Source organism: Pteropus alecto, unplaced genomic scaffold (genome assembly GCF_000325575.1).
Source record: "Pteropus alecto unplaced genomic scaffold, ASM32557v1 scaffold30, whole genome shotgun sequence".
NCBI classification, from domain to species: Eukaryota; Metazoa; Chordata; class Mammalia; order Chiroptera; family Pteropodidae; genus Pteropus; species Pteropus alecto.
Genome location: NW_006429782.1, coordinates 502,067 through 506,911, shown reverse-complemented (window position 1 = coordinate 506,911; position 4,845 = coordinate 502,067). Strand labels below are relative to the sequence as shown.

The 4,845-nt window shown below is 61.0% G+C and overlaps 1 protein-coding gene across 1 annotated transcript in view; it reads left to right on the top strand.

Annotated features, from left to right (window-relative positions):
• The first annotated feature begins 4,470 nt into the window (after positions 1-4,470).
• The window catches only part of SBNO2 (strawberry notch homolog 2), a 46,973-nt gene continuing 46,598 nt past the window's right edge, over positions 4,471-4,845 (top strand). Inside the window, 1 exon segment of the mRNA XM_025040942.1 lies at positions 4,471-4,653. The gene's annotated coding sequence lies outside the window, so the exon portion shown is untranslated.

The window sequence follows — 4,845 nt, the reverse complement described above, 5'->3', positions numbered from 1 at the left end:
CCCCACGCGCGCCCGCCCTCCCGCCGACGCCCCCTCCTCGCTGAGCCGCCCGCGCCCGGTCTGCGGAACGGGCACCGCAGCAGCGAGCCCTCAGGGGCCTGGGCCTCGCTTCGTCACGTTCCTGCCTCAGTTTCCTCATCTGTCACCGCCACAGGAAGCCCCCTTCCTTGCTGTGCTGGGGGGGATCGAATGATTTTTCCAGGCTTTTACGAAAATACCTTATGTTTTTGAAATTTAATCTTTGGAGATGCTACGGTGGGTTCGAAATTGTCCTCATTTCACAGATAGGAAAACAGGCTCTAGGAGGCACAGCCGGCAGTCTCATGGCCCCTGGGGTGAGATGCGGGTACCCAGGTCAGACCCCTAACAGCCCCACCGCCTTCACACGCGGAGCTGGAGCTGCCTGGCGCCAGGAGCTCACTTCATAACCCCATAAGCGGGGATCACCTGAGGCCCCAGGACCCTGATGGGGGGACTCACGGTGCAAAAGCCTCTAGGTCTGGGGACTGACGTGTGAGCCCCACACTCTGCTGCCCCATGCACAGGAAGTCAAGCAGGGCAGCCCCCCACCCCCTCTCCCCAGCTCAGCTGTGTCCTCTGCCTGCCTCCCTGGGACCCACCTGCCAGCTGAGCTGCGGTGGCCTCCGGGCTCTATGACTCAACTTCCCTTTTCCAAGCCTCTGCACACCGGGCCACCATTCCCGAGCCCTGCACACTCAATTCCTGCCACTCAGAACACGTACTAAAACTGCAGCCCGGAGCAGCCGGGGCCCCAGGATCCGAACCCAGGCTCCTAACCGCTGCACCTGTGTCCATCCCTCACAGCCCAGCCCCACTTCTGCCCCCAGGCCTTCGCACATGCCCCTCCCGCCGCCCAGACAGCCTGTCCCTCCTGGCCCAGATGCCCCCCTCTCTCTGCTCCATGCTTGAGCCCACGCCTGCTCTGGGCCGCCCCGGTCCCCCTCATCCCCAGGCTGCTCTACTCCCGAGCACCATTCCTTGCCATTTTGCTGACCGAAGGTATTTCTTCCTGGCTCCATCGTCTGTCCGATGGGCTTGATGCGTGGAAAGTGCTCGGTAAAACCAAGGGCGCCATGGGGTCTAACGTGGTCTGGATGGTGTGACTGACGGCACTGACCTCACGAGACCCTCGGGAAGGGGCATGATGAGCAGGTGACGTTGGACGCCTGGGTTGCAGTCACGCCGCTTTTCACCTCATGAGGGCATCCCGTCTGGTTCCCCCGCCGCCAGCCGCCCTCCTGGGCACCCTCTGTGAATTCACTGCAACGAACTCCAACAGGCGTTAGGTGAAAAGGCGGGAGGGGCAGAGTGTGGAGCATGCTACAAACTAGTGCGCGTGTGTGCACGCGTGTGTGTGCACGTGCGTGTGTGTATGTGTGTGCACATGTGTGCTCACATGTCTGCGTGTGCGCATGCGTGTGTGCATATGTGCGTGTGTGCGCTGTGTGCACACATACGTGTGTGTTGGTAGACCCCATATTGTCTGGTACACATTCCCCGGTAAGGACACCCAAGATGCTGGCCATCGTGGCCAGGGCGCTGAGAGGGAGATTTTTATCTGGGTACTTTTTTTTTTTTATTGTGGTAAAACACGTACAACATAAACTTCACCACCCTAACCACTGTTAAGGGCACAGCTCACTGGCCTTAGGCATATTCACAGGTCGTGTAGCCGTCCCCACCGTCCACCTCCAGGATTTTCTCGCCATCCCAAACTGACACTCTGTCCCCATTAAATATTAACTCTCTTCCCCTCCCCAGCCTCTGTCACCCACCATCTACTCTCTATCTCTGTGAGTCTGACTCCTCTGGGGACCTCGCGTGAGTGGGATCACACAGGACGTGTCCTTCTGTGTATGGCTTATGTCACTGAACACAACGTCCTCCAGGTCCATCAACGTCGTGGCAGGCATCAGGACATCCGTTCTTTCCAAGGCCAAATAACGTTCCAGTGTGTGAACAGACCGTGTCCCATTTTCCGTTCATCCATCCATGGCTGCTGGGGTTGTGTTTGCCTTTGGCTGTCATGAGTCGTGCTGTCGTGAACTGTCACGTGCAGGTGGGTCTCTGTGCAAGTCCCCACCTCCAGTTTGCTGGGTTTGAAAGCACTGGAGGCCGCTGGGTCATCCGGTGATTCTGTGTTAACTTTTGAGTGACCACAAGACTTTCTGCCCAGGGCTACTTCCCGCCAACACACACCTATCCAGTCCAGCGGGTCCTCCCCACACTAGCTGACTCCAGACAACCATGTGATCCCAGCTTGGCCAATCAGGGCTTTCCATCACCTGGGCACAATTGGTGGGACAGACATGTGACTGAGATTGAGCCAATCAGAACCTTCCCTGGAACTTTTGCTGCTTCTCTTGGGGAGGAAGTGCTGACCTTGTGCTGTGCCTGGAGCTGTGGCATCATCCTTGTCTCCACAAGGGGTTAGACCGTTGAGGAAAAAAGCAATGAGAGAGAACGGATGGAGTCCTGTGACACCGTTTGAAGGTCCTGGATCCAGCCTAGCCTGAAATCAGCTGGACCAGCGGGGCTTATGAGGGGCAAGTCTGCCCCCCAGAGGACACTGGGCGATGTGTGGGGACATTTGTGGTGGTGAGGGGGTGCTCCTGACGTGGAGTGGGTGGGGGCCGGAGATGCTGGTCCCAAATGTCAGCGGTGCTGGTGGGGGGCACCCTGAGTTAGACCTATCCCTGAGTCTTTCGGTTCCATGAGCCAAAAAGTCCCATTAAACAAAGAAAGCCAGTTTCGCTTTCTGTGACTTGGCACCGACGGCTCCTAACCGATTTGGGAGGTGAGACATGCAGGGGGTTTTGCAGACGGCCGGTGGGGGGCTTCGCCCTCACGGAGCGGGACGCCTGCGAGGGGCCGATGACAGGCTGGGAGAGCTCGGCTCAGGTCCTGTGCTGGGATTATCTTCTCTGGGGCTCGGTTTGGGATTCAAAGGGACGTTGCAGAGACTGAGCAGAGGGATACCTGACACCCGCTTTCCTCATCATCAGCATCTCGCGTGTGTGTGGGACGCATGTCACAGACACTCGACCGTCACCTAGAATCCTCTGTCCTGTCACGCCTTTCCTTCTCCCCGAATGCCCCTTTTCTGCCCCAGGACCCCATCCAGGACCCCACGTGACATTTAGTCATCGCATCTGCCGAGGCCCCTCTGGGCTGTGACGGGTTCTCAGACCTTCCTCGTTTTTGAGGATCTGGACAGTCGTGGGGGGGACTGGCTGAGCAGTTTCTAGAATGTCCCTCGGTTGGGGTTTGTCTGGTGTTTTTTCTCGGGGTTAGAGCAGGGTGATGGGTTCTGGGAGATGGGCCCCGGAGGCGAGGTGCCTTTGTTTTCCCGTCAGATCGAGGGTCCCTGCTGTCCACTCAGCCGGCCACAGTCGGTGGGCGTGGAGACTCAAGAGCAGGGCCTGCTGCCGTGAATCTGTTTTCTCATTTTCCCGTAAAGTCCCCACTGTGCCCCGAGCCCCACTTCCAACACTTTGCACGTTGGGTCCCCTCGCACAGTGTCACAGGAACCCCCCTGGGGAGGTACCGTGATGGTCCCCTTTTAATCCATGAGGGAACGGGCACAGAGAGGTTAAGCAGCTTGCCTGGGGGGTCACATAGGTGGTGGGCGGCAGGGCAGGGACCCGAACCCCACAAATCTTAACCCTGGTGCTCTGCTGCTAAAGCTCTACTCTGCCGGTCATCCTGGCAGCCCTTGAGGACACGAGTCGATGAGCAGCACGGAGAAAGAACACCCCAGAGCGCTCCCAGTTTCTCATCCGTCGGAACCCAGGTCCCAGGCTGGGGAGCTGGCTTCTCCCACAGCTGCTGGGGCCTGGAAGTGAGTCAGCGGCTGTCCTGGAATTCCCCTGGGGCTGGGCACATCCAAGGTGAAGGCTCAGGAAGTCCCAGCACAGGTGACATCAGCCCTGGAGTGGGGGGGACAGCCCCAGGGAGGGCAGGGCTCCGGCCACCTCCTCGGACCCTCGCCCAGCACTTCCGCTGCCAGCACGTGGGTAGCCGACCCGCAGGCCCGTCCCACCCCTCAGGGCCAGGGAGCCTCGGGTGGGTTCTGGGCCCCTCCCCAGGAGGCACACGGAAATGCCTTCTGGACGGACGCGTGGCCTCCCCTTCCCCCACTCCACCCCCACGTTCACCTGCACCGGCCCCCGGTGCCAAGCTGGGTCCCCTCTGGCTGGGGCTGGGGGTGGCCTCACTGCCCAGTTCCCCGATGCTGACCCCCGGGCCTTCGCACGTGCTGTGCCCTCGTCCCTGACGGTCCATCCCCTCGGGGCTTGACTGGTGGCCGGCGGCCTTCCTTCTGGGCCCCGCTGGCACCCCGACCACAGGGTGCAGCCCCGACACGGCCCGGGGTGCTGGGTCAGGTGTCACACGTAGCCCCCGCGGGCGCCCCAGCCTCAGCGCAGAGGCGGGCGGACCTGCCTGTGTGGGGCGGGTCTCAAACTCGTCTGACGGGTTGGCTGTTCCCTGGAGTTGTCTGGCTCAGAGGCGGCCTTGGCCTTGGCCGGACCTGCCAGGATCCCACTTGGGGCTCAGGCCAGGACGGTGCCAAGGGAGCTGCAGCCCGCCAGCCAGCGCTACGGCCTGAGGACACCTCGGGGCAAGTGGCAGGTGGGTCCCGGCGCAGGGAGGGCGAGGCGGCTGGACCACGCGGGGCCGGCTTGGCCAGGGGAGGGGCTGCGGCTGGACAGAGATTCAGACAGACTGGCAGATGGAGAGAGATAGAGACAGAGACAGAGACAGAGAGATAGAGACGGCGGGAGGGAAAGTGACCCGGAGGGACAGGCCGGGGGGGCACAGACA